Source organism: Magnolia sinica, chromosome 3, assembly GCF_029962835.1.
Source record: "Magnolia sinica isolate HGM2019 chromosome 3, MsV1, whole genome shotgun sequence".
In the NCBI taxonomy this organism is placed as follows: Eukaryota; Viridiplantae; Streptophyta; class Magnoliopsida; order Magnoliales; family Magnoliaceae; genus Magnolia; species Magnolia sinica.
The window spans coordinates 28,984,495-29,000,829 of record NC_080575.1 but is presented as its reverse complement, the minus strand read 5'-3'; the positions used below and the strand labels follow the sequence as shown (position 1 = coordinate 29,000,829).

The 16,335-nt window shown below is 39.7% G+C and overlaps 1 non-coding gene across 1 annotated transcript; it reads left to right on the top strand.

Moving 5' to 3' along the window:
• Window positions 1-15,431: 15,431 nt before the first annotated feature.
• Window positions 15,432-15,538, top strand: LOC131241931 (small nucleolar RNA R71). The gene has a single exon (XR_009169491.1). It is a non-coding gene; the product is annotated as a small nucleolar RNA R71 (small nucleolar RNA).
• Window positions 15,539-16,335: the final 797 nt, after the last annotated feature.

The window sequence follows — 16,335 nt, the reverse complement described above, 5'->3', positions numbered from 1 at the left end:
ATCATCCGAAGGAATGATCCAAACCGCCCATCTTACAGATTGATCAATTTCGAATGAACCCTAGATTACTCCACATGAATATGAGCTCCCATGTAGGCACAAATCCAGTCACAACTGGAGTTTACGCAGAAGAGAAATCCAAAAATAGGAGCCGGCTGGAGTTTGCCTCACAGACGACCGATATCAATCCCTAGATGGAAACCATCTAAACCATCAGATCTACATTAGATGGAGATAAGGCCCACTAAGGATCATACCAAGATCCATCAGCACTTTTTCCTTTTCCTTCCGCGAACAACGCCAGCAAGAAACCCAACACAACCCAGACTCTGCTGCATAGGAAACTCGGATAATGATACCCGGACTCCGATCTGGGCTATCCATAACAGAGAGGAGGGACTTCCGACCCCCTCCACGTCAACCAAAAGAAAGAAGTAGGATGGAAGCTTCGACACCGCCAAATGCACGGACAAGATGATCGCCACCTGCGGAAGACAACAATCTCAAGAAACCATCAAAACCTGAGATCTAGACCATTAAAACTTGCCACTCCAAGAATCCAGAACACCTGGATGAAAGTCGTCCAGATCTAGAACGATCTAAGGAAGAAAGACGAGGAAAATCCAAAGCCCATGCATCGGCTTTCTATTACGCAAATAGGGAAGTGCATAAGGGAAGCCTTCCAACCCTTCTTGTTCCTTATACAAGTCAGCACAAGGGAAATTTGCAGATGGACCCGGAGGCCCTCGCACCTATAAGAACCTCTCATCCGATGAAGGGAGAGGAGAAGAAGAGAAATGTGAGAGGGAGAAAGAATCGAAAGGAGGAAGGAGGAGTGGTGTCGCGCACCTAGTTGAACGTAAGCCAGCGCGGTTGCACCAAGCCTCGGTCCGGGTATTGCTGGACGTTCCATCCTAAGGAGAAAGGAAAGGAAGAGCAAGGGAGGAGAGAGAAAGAGAAAGAAAAAGAAAGAAAGAGAGGAGAAAAAATAAAAGAAGGGAATTCTTAACCGCAAGCCAAGGAAGAAGAAGGCCGGGTTGAGCGCTGCAATTCATCGAGTCACTGAGTCACGCCAAACCAAGGTGGATCATCACCACTCTCTTATAGGTATTATCCTTTTTCTTCCCTTCCAACGGATTGATTCAAGACACCCTAAACGGAGTTGAAAGGGGCAAACCCAGTCAGGAAATTCGAGTATGGACTCGAGTCAAGATGAGTTAAGGTTGAGTTTCCTAACCTCATGCAATCACGTCGATAATATATAGATTAATCTAAGACAAATTACAGAAGAACCTAACCATTTAAATTATTAAACGCTAGGTTAAGAGCCTAATCCTACAATGCGCATTCCCACTCAAAGAAGACACAAATATTTAAGGTGAGGGCTTTTCCTTTAAGCTTACCTTAATTTAAGTTCGTATGATTTAATTGCTTTTTTTACATGTTTTTATGTCACTATGATTCTCTCCCTACAATTGTATAATTTACCACCATCAATTGTCTATCATTTGAAAATTATGGTATGACTTTAATTATGTGTGATCTTTATGAATTTATGTGAAGCGATGGATACAAGCCTTGCCTTTGCATGTACCATTTTTTGTTGAGTTAGCCCTCGCTACTCTTCTCTTTATTGAGTTAGCCATTGTCACTCTTCTTATTATTGGGTTGACCATTGCCACTCTCATCTTGTTGAGTTAGTCATTGCTACGCTCCTCCTTATTTTATTAGTCTTGTGCATCTATCTTTAAGGCTTGGGCTTGTGTATTGATATTCCAGAACTCCCATGATTCACTTTACATTCTCTTTGATGTAAGTGATGTGTTGAAGGTATCACAACTATTGATTCAATTATTATATCATGGACATAATGCGCTCTAGGTAAAGACCCTCTTGGTCAATGCGTAATTCCATGGGCCTTGGGTAGTGGTGCACAAATCGATGTAAGTAATTCGTAATGCGTATTACATCACTTCTGAGATTGGATGTCGCAAATAGTCGTTCCATGAACAAATCGTGTCACGTAATTCATCCAACTCATATGTTGTGCCACCTCAAGGTGTTCACGTAAATCCACAGTAGCGTTAGTCATGCCGACAAATATCCGTAATTATGGGATGCAGGTCGAGTTGGGTTTATTATGAATTATATTCCATATCGTGATGATCACTACTTATGATGAGCCGCACACACTTTGCCAGGCATGCATTCATATATATATTGATTGTGCATAATGATACCTCTCGTAATAGTGGAGTACGTGACATATCAAAACCCTTATATTGCTTTTATGAATCTCTTGAATTATTGTTAATCTTAAAGGATAACCATCACTGTGAGTAGGGCGTTGACCCTCCAACTGTACAGATGATGCAGGTGATGTACAGATTGAAGACCTAGCGGACCATCTCCCTATGGAAGATTATACTGAAAGAATAAGGAGATAGTTTTATGATTTAGTTTTATACTTTCGCTGCGAACTCAATAATGTAATAAGCTCTCAATGAGAGGGCATTTGACAATTTTATTATTATGGAATGATAATTACAGTTGATTTTATTCTCGTGAATGAATACCTTCATGAATGTATCTGGATGTGATTAAATGAAAATTAAAATAAAAAATAAGGTGCGATTTTTAAAACATCTAATTCATTAAATTATTAACACCTAGTTTTCTTGGGCACGAATATAAACTTTGGCCGTGAAAATTTGGGATGTTACAACTATGCAGGAAGGTGTGTTCGCCCTTACTTGTTGAAGATAATCTTGCAATGTTCTTGGTGCATGGACATTGTGCACCTCATTCTGATCTTAGTGTTCCTCAACCGGTTGGTGATGTTGATTTGCAGACATTATTTCTATCAACACAAAAAATCTCAAGTAGTATCTAATCCGGTGATAGATAGGCAATCCTTTGACTAATCCTCCTTCACTTAAGAGACATAGAGTGTTATCACGTACCCACTTGGGCATATAACACTCTCAACCCTTGATTCTAAATACTAAACTAAATCTAAGAAGAAACTACAGAGATAAGAATATTGAAAAGAGAGAAGTTGGAAAGAAGTTATCGGATTGGGAGTGCTATGTTAGTTGCTATAAAACAAAAAAAAAAATAGATTAGTTCATGCAAGAAGAACATGTTCATAAAGTCTAGTCTAAGAAAACAATCTTATCTAACTAATTCCAATACTAATTATTTTAAAAAAACACAACCGAAGTCCCCGACAACGGCGTCAAAAACTTGTTAGCAACCCTAAGTGTAGGGTTGCACTGTAGTAATAATCTTAGTGAGACCAAGGTCGTATCCACAGTGGCTTACCTTATACATATTCTGAAGTAACTAAAATTGGAACTAGAATCTAAAATCTAGAAATTTAGAGAAAAATTGTTGTGAATTAAATCCATCAAAGTAATGAAAACTAGAGCGTCAAGGATCCACTTGTAATTATTATGATGATATTTTACTAGATTCAATTGAACACAACTGGAATCGAAGTCCTATCCATTCAGTCGGATGATGGAGCAGTTAAGACAGAATCTGAACTTTCATTAGTTTTGTTCACTCATGAAGCACCAATGTAATGATCGCAGGGAATTCATGCATCAACCATGCCCATATTCAGCGGTGGATCACGAATTTTACAGATCACACAAATACAAAAATAGGTAAGAAGATATTAAAAGCTTCTCGACCATCTATTGTAATTGCAGTCACAACAAATCATAGAAAATTGAAAATATTCCTTCATTCAAACCAATAATCAATGAAAGTTCAACATAAACTTGAATCAAAGTAAAATAAGCATCAAAATAAACTACGAACTTCACCTCTTAGCTCTAGATAAGAGATTAGCCAACCAAAAACATGATTAAGCTAAAAACTCTTAAGAAAAACATGAAAAACTAACTAGAGAAGAAGAAAGAACTCCTTGGAAGTTACTATACCCCTTGTTCTACTTCTCTAACCCTAATTCATGCTTAAAATGCTTCAAAAGATTCCTTTAAATAGGCTTTCTTCGATCGACTTTGCAAACCGCCTCAAATTTATGCACCCTGTGCACCTTCGATAACTTCTTCAATAAGTCTTCGATGTCATCGAAGGTGTGAAGCCCAGTTTGGATTCGAATTTGAAAACTGTGCGCCGTAAGTCTTCAATGTCATCACCCGACCTTTGATGTCATCGAACTGGCTTCGTTGTCATCGAAGGGTTCTTCGATGTCAACGTAAATATTCAGAATTGTCCAGCAAGATGAGCCCAGAATCCCTGAAATTATCGATGTCATCGAACTGGCTTCGATGAAATCGAACTGCTCTTCGATGGGATTAAAGGGTCTTTGATGAATCAAGAATTGCTCCCAATTGTCCAACGACCAAAATTGATTTTCCTCTGAAATTTTGATATGATCGAGCCTCATTCGATATCATCGAACACTTACTTTGATGGCATCAAAGTGTGTTCGATGTCATCGAACTATCAAGTTTAGCAGTTCTTGAAATTTGTACTCTGCAAACTCAATTTTCTTCCTTCTTCACTTAGTTTTCTTGGATCTTGGACTCTTGAAATCTTCATTCTTGATCATCAAAGATCCATCCTTACCTTGGTAATTCTTGAGCATCAAATTTAATGCCTTTAGCATCCTTTTCACCTGAAGCTCTCAAAATCACCTCACAAGACAAAACATGCATAAAATAGATCGATTAAGCATTATCATGTTTATAAAACTGTAATGACCCAGAAAATTTTGTGCCAAGACCCAAGTTCTACCTCTATTTTTCCTTAGAAGCTTTTTGGGGTAATTAGCGCTATACTCGATTGCTTGTGAACTTTGCATCAATCACTTTAAATTGGATCTGCATGACTCAAAACCTATAGAATGGTTAGCGCTATGTTACTCTGAAATTTGGGATCCATCGCTAAATCCAGTTGTCCTTGAGAATTTTTGAAAGTTCTGGATCGGACCTGGACCGCGCGTCGTAAGTCCAATAGCGATGATCTTAGCCTGTGTTGGTCACCATGTTGGACTTGGTCCTCACCTCAAAAATCAAGTCCAGATGATGTTCTGGGTCGATTTGATTGAGTCTGGAGTGAAGAGTGTGAGAACGGTTGGAAATTTAATGAGATTTTATGAAATCTGAGTCGTGTCGCTTGCGTGATGATTTTAAGCAATCTGGCCGTTGGATTTTGACCCAATTTCACCCTCTGATCAGGAAATGTGGCCCAGGCATGTTCTTGTGCTTGTGGACCTGATCGAGATTCGGTGACAGTTGAATTGAGTGTGGTCCGCCATGGCTGATCTGAAGATCTGTTCGGTACGAAAACTCAGCTTGACCTAGATCCATGGTCAGTGAGCTTAAGTCCAACCTTTCGTGGTAATAGGCCCACCGGAAATGCTCCGTTGGATCGTGAGAGGCCGATTTTGGTTATACCCTAAGTATACCTTGGCCCTGGGGTTTTTCATCAATGTTAGGCCTATTTATAGACCTTAAAACCCTAGCTCTCTTTTCCATACGAATTTCCTAACCCTAGCTAGAAAGAGAGAGGAAAAGAAAGAGAAAGTGAGAGAGAAGTTGGTGAATCATCTTAGATTCTTTCCTGTTCTTCTTCATCCTTAAACTTTCACTTTTGAATCGTTATTCCGCCGATTCTGAGTTCATCCTTGGGTAAGTTAACCTAACCTTAATCTGTGTTAGAGCTTATAATAGTCTTTGTGTTGTTGTAGCTCATTTCTATTCTTATTTTAGGTTATCTTGTCGCCGTTGACGAAGACATATCGTCTGAAATCAGTTCGGTGTTCTTTTCTAGATTAAGGTGCGGACTTTAATCATATAGGGCTTTCAATGCCAGTGAATGGTTTATTCTTGCTATGGATGAGATTTCATATACCAAATGTTATGTTTATTTTGCGTTCCTGATATGCTTGTGTTACATTGAGATTTGTGTATTCTATGTGTATGTATAAAGTACCGTATACGTTTAAAATATGAATATGTGATTGCCATGATTATTTGTCGTGTATTTATGCTAGATGTATGTGTGGCAACTCCTTGGCAAAAGGATTGTCCAAATGCGTGTATTTCAATATACGTCATGTATGTTTTATTATGTATGCTAAGTGTTTGAAGAAATGTCTGAATGATCTATAGGGTGATATATTAACCTAATTGCGGACGTTGAGAAGTGATTCTCAACACTCCTATTGATGTGTATGATTTAACACATGCAAGTCATATTCCTTGTTGTTTAATTTCAAGTCTTACTTATGTGAAGATCCATGTTAAGTTAATATTATTCAAATGCTTACATACTACATGAATTAAGTTGTTGTTCCATTACTATTCTAAATTGTATATGCATACCTGTTTTAGTGGAATGTGTTTGGGACTCTGAATAGTCTAGGAAATCGGTAATCGGCCTTAAGTTTATGGCTGAGATTGCTTTCGCCACGAAGGACGTGATTAGACGAACCCGAGTAGTATTAGAGTTGTCGGTAGTGGTTTGGCCATGCGAAATGTTTGCGCACTCTATGTCATTCAACCCAACGTGCGCTCGTGCTAGTCAAGTTCGTCAAGTAACCCGATTGTCCGATGTATGTTCACCATGTCTAGACACTACTGTTTGAATTTAGGGTACCAAACTTACCGATGAAATCCTGTTAACCATGGTACCTTGATTCGCTAAGACTCATGAGCCGGACATGGTGGTATGGGACACCGTAGTCGAGCTATCGGCCCACGCTTGGGTGACGAGCCTCCCCGTAGTGACCAGTGAGCAACCAAACTCGTGAGCCGATTATGGTGGTATGGGACACTATATTCGCGCTGTCGGCCTACATTGATCGGTGACGAGCCCTTTGTAGTGACCTCGAGCATGCCTGGATACCGCATTGAGGTGACGAGCCTTGTTGTGGTAATGAAGGTATGATAGGCGTGCATTGATTGGTGACGAGCCCTTTGCAACGACCTAAAACCATATGATCGTATGAGATGCCTAGGACTGACGACCCTAGTATGGATCACTGTTTGGATGGTAATATGAGGAAAGTACTGTAGCTTCCCAATCATGCTGTATGAAAAGGACTAATAACAACTTGGTAATCATGTTCATGCACCGCATTTGCATGTGCTTTGTAGACATATCGTACTTTGAGGTGATGTCATGTGTAACGTAAGATGAAGATGCTGAGGGTGTACGCGCGAGGGCACGCATCATTTTTTATACATCCTTGCATTAACAAGAGTACTTAGGATATGTTTAATTGTTCTGCTTTATCATTACTGCTTGATTGAATTGATAATATGTTAACCTTTGCTTTATTGTTCCATTGAGTTGATCACTTACTCCCATGTTCTGGGGCGGTGTTAAACACCCACCAGACTCTGTCTTAGCTGCAGATGTTGATAAGACCTCTGAGGCAGAGCGGGAGATCGAGGATGATGAGGCTGCATTCTCTTTCTTGCAGTTTTCAGACGGGTTCTAGTAAGCCTTGTTCTGATGCGAGGGATGCTGGGATTTCTTTTGAGAATTAAATGATGTAATTTGATACTTATAATTTTGATAGCAACACTTGTAATCCGACCTGGTATGTATATGTATTTCAAGGATTTGCACATGTACACATATATTTCATTAAGTCTTCCGCTTGCATTCTTCACTTATCCCTGAATTATATTTGTTATTTGGCTTAATCTATTCCATGTTTTATGCACGAATACAGACAACATACATCCATCATTAAATATGTTGCATAAGTAATGTTTTGGAACTCGGGAGCTGAGTTATGCTCGACCCCCGAATTTCAGGGCGTTACAAAAACCAAGGTATAAATGGGGGAAATATGCAATATTTTACACTCAACACCCACCCAATCAATAGATTGAACAAATTTAGCTTGGAGCTATAAGTAAATGACTCGCAACTCAACCAAACTCATTCTACCATGAGTTAAGTTGTAACTCGCCAAGTCTTGATTGAATACCTCCAACTCACCTAAGTCAGTGGTGATTAGGGCAACTCGTGTTGTCAAAACCAAATTAGATCTAGCTGAGTTGATATCGATTTGGACATGTCAAATAGTTTTCATCGTGGGTTACATCCTAGTTCTATGATCCATTTCCATGGTGGTATCCCTTTGTGTGATTGACTATAGTGGCCACTCAAGCTAACTATCTTAGAACATTAGAAAACTAGTGTGGCCCACCATTATCTAATCATGATATTATATGCATAGTTCAAATATGACTCGTATCAATGTCATGTGTTAAATGCACAATCAATATGGACCACGCCAATGACATGAATTCCTAAATTTTTAATGGGCTCACAAGATCACGTGTATTTTGTAATTCATAGGGTCAATTAGGCCTAATTATCTAGTCAATGGATGAAATTATGGGTGTCATGCTCATCCAGTCTATTAGGGTCCATGCATTATTAGTGGCTAGACAGATTTAGATAATGACCCATATAGCTTAGTTCACACATCTCTTTGTCTATGAGTCATTGAGAATATCCATTAAGGGCAATTGGATAGGGTATGATCTTAATTTCTAGAACTTGGTGGAAACCCTTAGTTGCATGTTTCACGAAAGTGGTTGTAATCGGGATTAGGGTTAAAAACAAATAGAGCCTAAGAAGTAAAGGGTTTTGAAGAGGATAGTTATGGTTTCCTATTGTAAGTTGTTATATCTCTTGTAATATTCTTATGATACAATGGATTTATCTTTACTTTGTGCCGTGGTTTTTCACATATTTTTTTATGTTTGCTTGGATTTTTCTCTCTATTGCTTGTTTGATTTTTTATTTTTTTTACACACGCACACACACCCCCACACACTCACGCTATAGTGGGATTTCACAACCTATGGATACTCAAACCCTTGACCGGGTGTTGAAACTCCTGAGAGTCTACCACCGAAGCAAGAGTAAGGATCCTATTGCTTGTTTGATTTGATCTGAGGTTGCTTCCGAGCCCAACAATCGGCTCTCCTAATCTAAAACATGTATAAGAGATGGCCCATTTATGGTGGGACTCATCAGATCAATGGATTGGATTGAGCTGAGCTAGCGTATCTTACAGGGACTCGGATTTGATAGTGAACCCTTCAGTACCTTTGTTTTTGTTTTTTACACACACTCACACCCCGGGCACGCCTATGCACTCACGCCACAGTGGGATTTCAGCACAATGGGTACCCAAACCCATGGTCTCATGTTGGAACTCCCTAGTCCGCCACTGATGCATGTGTAAGGACCCCTCCATATTGTTCGATTCGAGAAGCCATGTGAGCCCCACCATGGTATATGTGCACACGCAGTCCATCCCCATTTTAGGACATAAGTCCAAAATTGAGGTAGATCCAAATTTCAGGTGGATCACAGCATAAGAAACAATGGAGATTGAACTCTTATCATTAAAAAAAAAAATTGGGGCCACAAAACTTTTGAATGAAGCTGATATTTATATTTTCCCTTCATCCATGCTTTAATGACCTAGTCAAGAGGTTGGATGACAAATAAACATAGGTGGGCATATAGGTGGGCATTAGGAAGCTTTTAACGATGGGCATTCAATCACCACTATTTCCTATGGTGTGGTCCAACTGAGATTTGGATATGCCTTTGATGTTTTATTTAAACCAACACGATTTAAATGATATTTAAACTCGCAAGTATACGAATCAGATGCAGATACGGTACGTATTACGAGATCGTTCCCACGAGGACTGGTCGTCACAATTCAAATCTATGATTCTCCTTAACTAATCCATCAAATAATGGAATGAATTACTAAGCACAATTTTATGAAAAAAAACAATTAATTAAGAACAGGGAAGAAAATTCAATCAGAAAGAGAGCACTAGGACTTTCGAATCCACCCCTAATTATCCTAACCCTTGTTTTGTCTGTTGATTCACCTTGATCTAGATTGATACCACTTAATTAGAGAAAGCACAATCTGTGTCCTTAATCGGGCATACCGACTGTCTAATTCCTTTAAGCAATGCCATGAATGACATATCCCATATCCTTGGTCGGGCATAAGGGATGTACAATTCATTAAAGCATCCTGTTTCTCCCTCTATAGGAAACCTGTTCTTGATCAGACACAAGCACCCATAATAAGCATCCAAACAACATCCATATATATACTTTGGTCAAGTTCATAGATGGAGAAGTATAGAATTTAAACCCATAAAGCCCACTTAAAGAAAGAAACAAATTAATTGAAATTCAAAGTAAATCAACCAATACAAGAGCTAATCAAATTAGGGGCTTCATCTCAGCCCTAGCTGAGAGATTAGTGACCCATAAAATCCATAAAAAATATTAAATAAAATTCATAAAAGAAACGTCAAACCAAACAATCTCTTTCTCTCTTCTTTCTTCTCTTTCTTCTCTTTCTTCTCTCCCTTGCTCCAGATCTGGAATCCCCTGGTTCCGAATGCCTTTCCCACGTCCAAAACTCTCCTTTTATAGCTGGAGTAGGTGGCAGAGTCGTAGAAGGACTCGAAGTGCAATTTTTCGCAGCCGTGATCGGTGGGCCCCACAGGCATTTTCTAGAAAATCCACCCCGTCCATTGGATTCAGGACGAAATTTCAGTCAAGAATGGGTGGTTTTGAATGTCCATTGACACGGCCCAGAGAAGAAAATACAAAAAAATCAGTTTTGAACGTCGCTGGGTAGCCCTTTTGTGGCCTCTGTACCGCACACGTGTGTCCGCATGGGAGTGGAATATCAGCATGGTTTTGTAGTTCTCGAACCCATCTACACGATGGGTGGCTCGGATCGGCCGTACGGGTGACGTACGGGGCCCACAATCCTTCGCAAAAACGGCCAGCGGTCGTCCTTTACGCGGACGCAAAAACAACTTCCGTGGCAATGGTGGGACCCATTTTGATAATTATTTCAATAATCCGATCCGTCCAATGGATGCAGGACGGAATTTCGATCGAGAATGAACTATTTTCACTGTCTGCTGATGCGGCCCACGTGATTTCCTGCTCTACCGTCCAACCTGCCTTTAAACAGTTAGATTTCCATAAACGCTCTCTTTTGAAATTCGGTCACCTACAAGTTGGCAATAGGGACACTGGAATTCTGGTGGACGGCTTGGATTGTCCGTTTGGACAATGTATGGGGCCCACAAGAGCAACCGACGGTGGTGCTATGCGAACGCTGTAACGGCTATTGCCGTTTTTGCTGAAGACGGTCGGTCAAACCGACTTTGACGCGTTTTAGCGGTCGGGTGTGGCGCGGCTACACATGTCCTCAATACACACGCCACCCATGCGGGGTCCACTACAATGCTGTAGAGAAATCCAATCCATCCATCCTGTTTCATTTCTTATTTAAACCGTATGGGTCAATTTTGAAGTATATCCAAATTGTAAGCGGGCCTAAAATTGGAGATTAATGGGCTGATCTGTCCGTTGACCCACTTCTCGAGATATCCAATGGTTGAAATTTAATATGTACGGTTTATTTATGGCCTCCAGGCCATATATGAAGTTTTGAACTGATCGGATGGCGGGAACCATGTGATCTTGCATTCTAGACCCTTTTCGGGTCTCTTTATCGTGCTTTCCTCAGAACCCAGGCGTGTAAAATCTTCACTATTGGTTTTCTGGAGTCCATCCCATGCTCTGGAGACTTTGGATCATAAAATTCATGCCTTTAACATCAATTTTCAATACACACTCCTGATTTCATCCTGTAATAAAAACACGAGTAAAACACTCCATTAAGCCTCATCATGTACGTCAATTTAGGAATTACTGGGGTCTGATATGCAATATTTGACCCTGATCACAACCCCCAACCAGCATTTTGCTAGTCTCGAGCAAAACATGCGAAAAATAATTTTAGAAATAAAAGACGATTCCTGTAAACTCAAGTGACTTGCGAACAGATAGCTGAGATGTGAAAATTCTAAGATTCATGAATGGTAAGTAGAATTTTCTCCTGAAATCAAGCTCACAGTAAACTTCATAATCAAGTTCAACATATTAATCCATTAATTAGAACATTCCTAAACATTGAGTTCCACAGGTGTATAGTATAATCTCAGCTTACAATCATTAAGAGTTCCAATAATCAATTTCATGCTAAAATTGGTAATTAACAACAGAATTCTTTGATCATAAACAAGGTCCATTTTTTTTTTTTGAATTTTCTTAATAAACAGTACGCCAAGGAAGGGATTCAAATCCTCACCTACAGGGAGCAAACCTATGGTGAAAACTCGTCGCCTCATTTTTTATAAGTCAACTATGGAGAATCAAATCTACACCTATAGGGAGCAAACCTATGATGAAGATTATGTGACTTAGCCTTTTAATTCTTCTTTTTACCAAGTTAATCATTTAGTTATCGAACCAAAACTTAATGTGCAAGCGAGATGTGATATGTGAAATCATGACTCAATCAATGTTCACAACGTCTAATCATGGATTAACAATTCAAAATTGACTGTGAAATCAAGCAGATGGCCGAATCCAAGAGTCATTAGTTACCAACATCATGTATCTTATAATGTTAAAATCACAACTATCCTTCAAAATCACTTTGAATTCAATAGAAATTCAGAAAAAATTTTAAAATTTTCACAAATCTTGCTCAAGACCAAGAAAATGGAGATTAGGTACCCTAATCTCCCACCCCCAACCTAAAATCTACATTGTCCTCAATGTAAAAGAAATAAGCGTGCAATGCATATGGGACAATGAAAATAAAAGAGGAGTGATGAAAAGATAATACCTGGATGGAGAATCAAGAAGCTTTCTCAAAATTTGTGAAAAATGTCAACGTAAAAGCGAGTTAGCACAAGAGAGAAATCAACATAATCAAAAATAACAAAAAGAAAAACAAAAGAAGATCCTACCTATACCACTTTCGCAGGTGCTCTCGATTGCATTTAGCGCATGCAACAAGCCTTTAAACCCCTAGGTTACCCCTAGTGGACGAGTTGTAGTCTCGTGAGGGTTTGCAGTAATGTTACCCACAAACATTGAAGTAACTAACTAAGAAAATTGAAAATGAATGAAATAAAAAGCAATACAATAAAGCAAAAGGCTGGTTGCCTCCCATGAGCGCTAAGTTTAACGTCTTCAGCCAGACAAGAACGGACCATGAATGAAATAATCTTTATAACCAGGGTCCGCCAAAGAAATTACCTCAACACTTTCATTAACCGATCCCAGACAAGTGATGTGAGTTCCCATGAACTGTGCTATCTGAAATAAGGTAACTGACACTGTCGTCAAATAATTTAAGGACTTCTGCTCGAACGACTTCTTCTATGTTAGGATCACGCTTCCTTTGCATGTTATGCGATATTACCACAGCATGATTCATCCATACAATGGGGCATACTACCTGGATTTTTTCTATCTTCCGTTCAATTGCTGCCTTATATGCTCTAAGAATATTAAGCAGCCTGCTCGCCTTTGTCTTCTCAGAGTTACAAATTGTACTGTCAGGAGGAGTCTCAGAGGGATGAAGAGGTTCCACTTTCGCTCTCTATTTTTCAGTCTCCAATATAGGAGTAGAGTCGAGCAATGCATTGACTTCATGGATGGGACTATTAATGTCAAAATCCATGCCCGATTGTGCTAAGCAGGTCTCAAGAGGATCTTCAAAAGATGTACGGAAGGAGTCCTGCACAAGGCTCTCGATCATGTCCACTTCAAATATGTCATCCAAATCTGAGGGTTGTTGTCCTGCATTAAAAACATTGAGTTTAATATTCATGTTACCAAAGGACAATTTCATAACTCCATTCCTGCAATTGATAATAGCATTAGATGTGGCCAAAAATGGACGACCCAAAATGACTGGGATCTGACTATGAAGATTCTGGACAGGCTGAGTATCTATAACTATGAAATCCACTGGAAAATAAAATTTATCAACCTGGATTAACACATCTTCAATAACACCCCGGGGCACCTTGATAGATCTATCGGCTAGTTGTAATGTTACCTTAGTCGGTTTCAACTCACCAAGTCCTAGCTGCTCATAAACCGAATATGGTAACAAATTGACACTCGCCCCTAAATCAAGTAATGCCTTCCCGATCTTATGATCTCCTATGCCGCAAGAAATGGTGGGAGCTCCTGGATCCCTAAATTTAGGAGGGGTGTTATGTTGAATCATGGAGCTGAGCTGCTCTGCAAGGAAGACTTTCTTATAAACATTCTGCTTACGCTTTTGAGTGCATAAATCTTTAAGAAACTTAGCGTAAGCAGGGACTTGCTTGATAGCCTCAAGCAACGGGATGTTGACTTGCACTTTTTGAAACACATCCAAGATTTCATCAAAGTTATTTCTTTTCTTTATTGGTGCCAGACGTTGAGGAAAGGGTGCTTTGGGCACATAAGGTGGCACATTAGTGGCTCTTGGAGAGTCAGAGAGCTTTTGGACTTTGGATGCATTGGTATAGCTCTCTGCTTCATCTTGATCTTCTGTTTTAGAATTTGATTCATCCCCAGACATCTCTATTCTGTTATCAATCTGCTTGCCTGTCCTAAGGGTAGTGATCGATTTGGCCTGTTCATGATATTGCCCTTGGTTGGAATTAGAGCCAATCTCATACTGTCCCTTTGGATTAGCCTCAGGTTGGCTAGGGAACTTGCCCTTCTCTCTCTCACTCAATGTGGCAGCTAGTTGACCCATTTGTACTTCCAGCTTGGCAATGGATTGTGCATTTGCATGTAAGCTTTGCTGGTTGGCCAGTAAGGTTTGTTGGGTGTCTTTTTTGAATTGGAGAGAACTCTCCATGAAAAGATGGAGTGTATCCTCAAGAGATGGTTTCCTTGATTGTGTAGGCAGTTGTTGATATTGTGGAAACTGTTGAGGTTGTTGACTGCCAACTTGGAGGTGCGGTTGCATAGGAGGATTTCCAGATGGTCCTCCTTGTTGTGGTCCTTTTGCCCAAGAGAAATTTGGATGTCTAGCCCACCCTAGGTTGTATGTGTTCGAGTAAGGATCATTCCCAGATTTTTGAAAAGTGTTCATAGCATGAACTTGTTCAGAGAGAAGTTCTGGGAATGCTGCACCAGATGGACAAGACTGCATAGGATGGGCAGGACTAGAACATGTGGCATATGCCTCGACTTGAGCTGTTTGTGGTGGTCCATTATTTAATACCAGAGCATCAACTTTCTTTGTCAGGTTATCAAGCTTGGCGCTCAGCTCTGGCATGACTCCTATCTCATATATACCACCTCTCTTTTGTGGTTGGGGACTTCTGTCACCTCTATTTGAATAATCCCATTGCTGGGAATTTTCGCACAAGGTTTCAAAGAAGTTCCACGCTTCGACATCACTTTTGGTCATGAATGACCCTCCACTGGTGGCTTCAACCATGCGACGGTTCTGTGGTGTCAGACCGTCATAGAAGTATTGAACTTGTTGCCACTTCTCAAAACCATGGTGAGGACATTTAAGAAGCAAGTCCTTCCATCTTTCCCAACATTCATGAAAGTGCTCACCCTCTTTTTGTGTGAAGTTAGTAATTTCTCTACGGAGGGCACTGGTTTTGTGAACGGGGAAGAACTTGTTTAAGAACTTCTTAGACAGTTGGTCCCATGTAGTGATAGATCCAACTTCTAGAGAATTCAACCATGCTTTCGCCTTATCCTTCAAAGAAAAAGGAAACAGGCGTAGGCGGATCGAATCGTCTGAGAAGTTTTGGAACTTAAAGGTGGAGCAAATGTTTAAGAATTCTTTCACATGATGATATGGGTCCTCCTTGTCCAATCCATAAAAGGATGGCAACAATTGTATGACTCCAGGTTTAAGTTCAAAGTGTGCTGCCGTAGTGGTTGGCAACACTATGCATGAAGGCGCATTAAATTGGACAGGAGCTGAATAATCTTTGAGAGCTTTAACTTCAGTCTCATTCGCCATTTCAACAGGATTATTTCTCAATCTTTCACGAATTGTTCTTTCAATCTCAGGATCAAACGGTGCTAGTTCTATGTTCAGAGATCTACGTCCCAGCATAAACTATGTTATCAATATAAGAAAGAAAACTAACTAAGATGCAACCTAAGATGAATAAAACTAAAGGAAAAAGTTATGAATTCCTAAAAACAAGAGAAAGCTATGTAAACGAGAATTGGAAAGAAGAACCCGAGAAAAGGAGATGATGAATGTCTAAAGATTTGAGAGCTCCTCCTTTTGAAGACAATGTTATTTAGCAGCTTCCTTCCTTAATTCAAAAAGAAAACAAAAATAAATTAAATTTACTAAAATAATGCTAGAAAAAAAAAATCCTAAGCAACGGTTAATTTCTAAAAAAAAAAAAGTTTGTAATCTTAGAAATA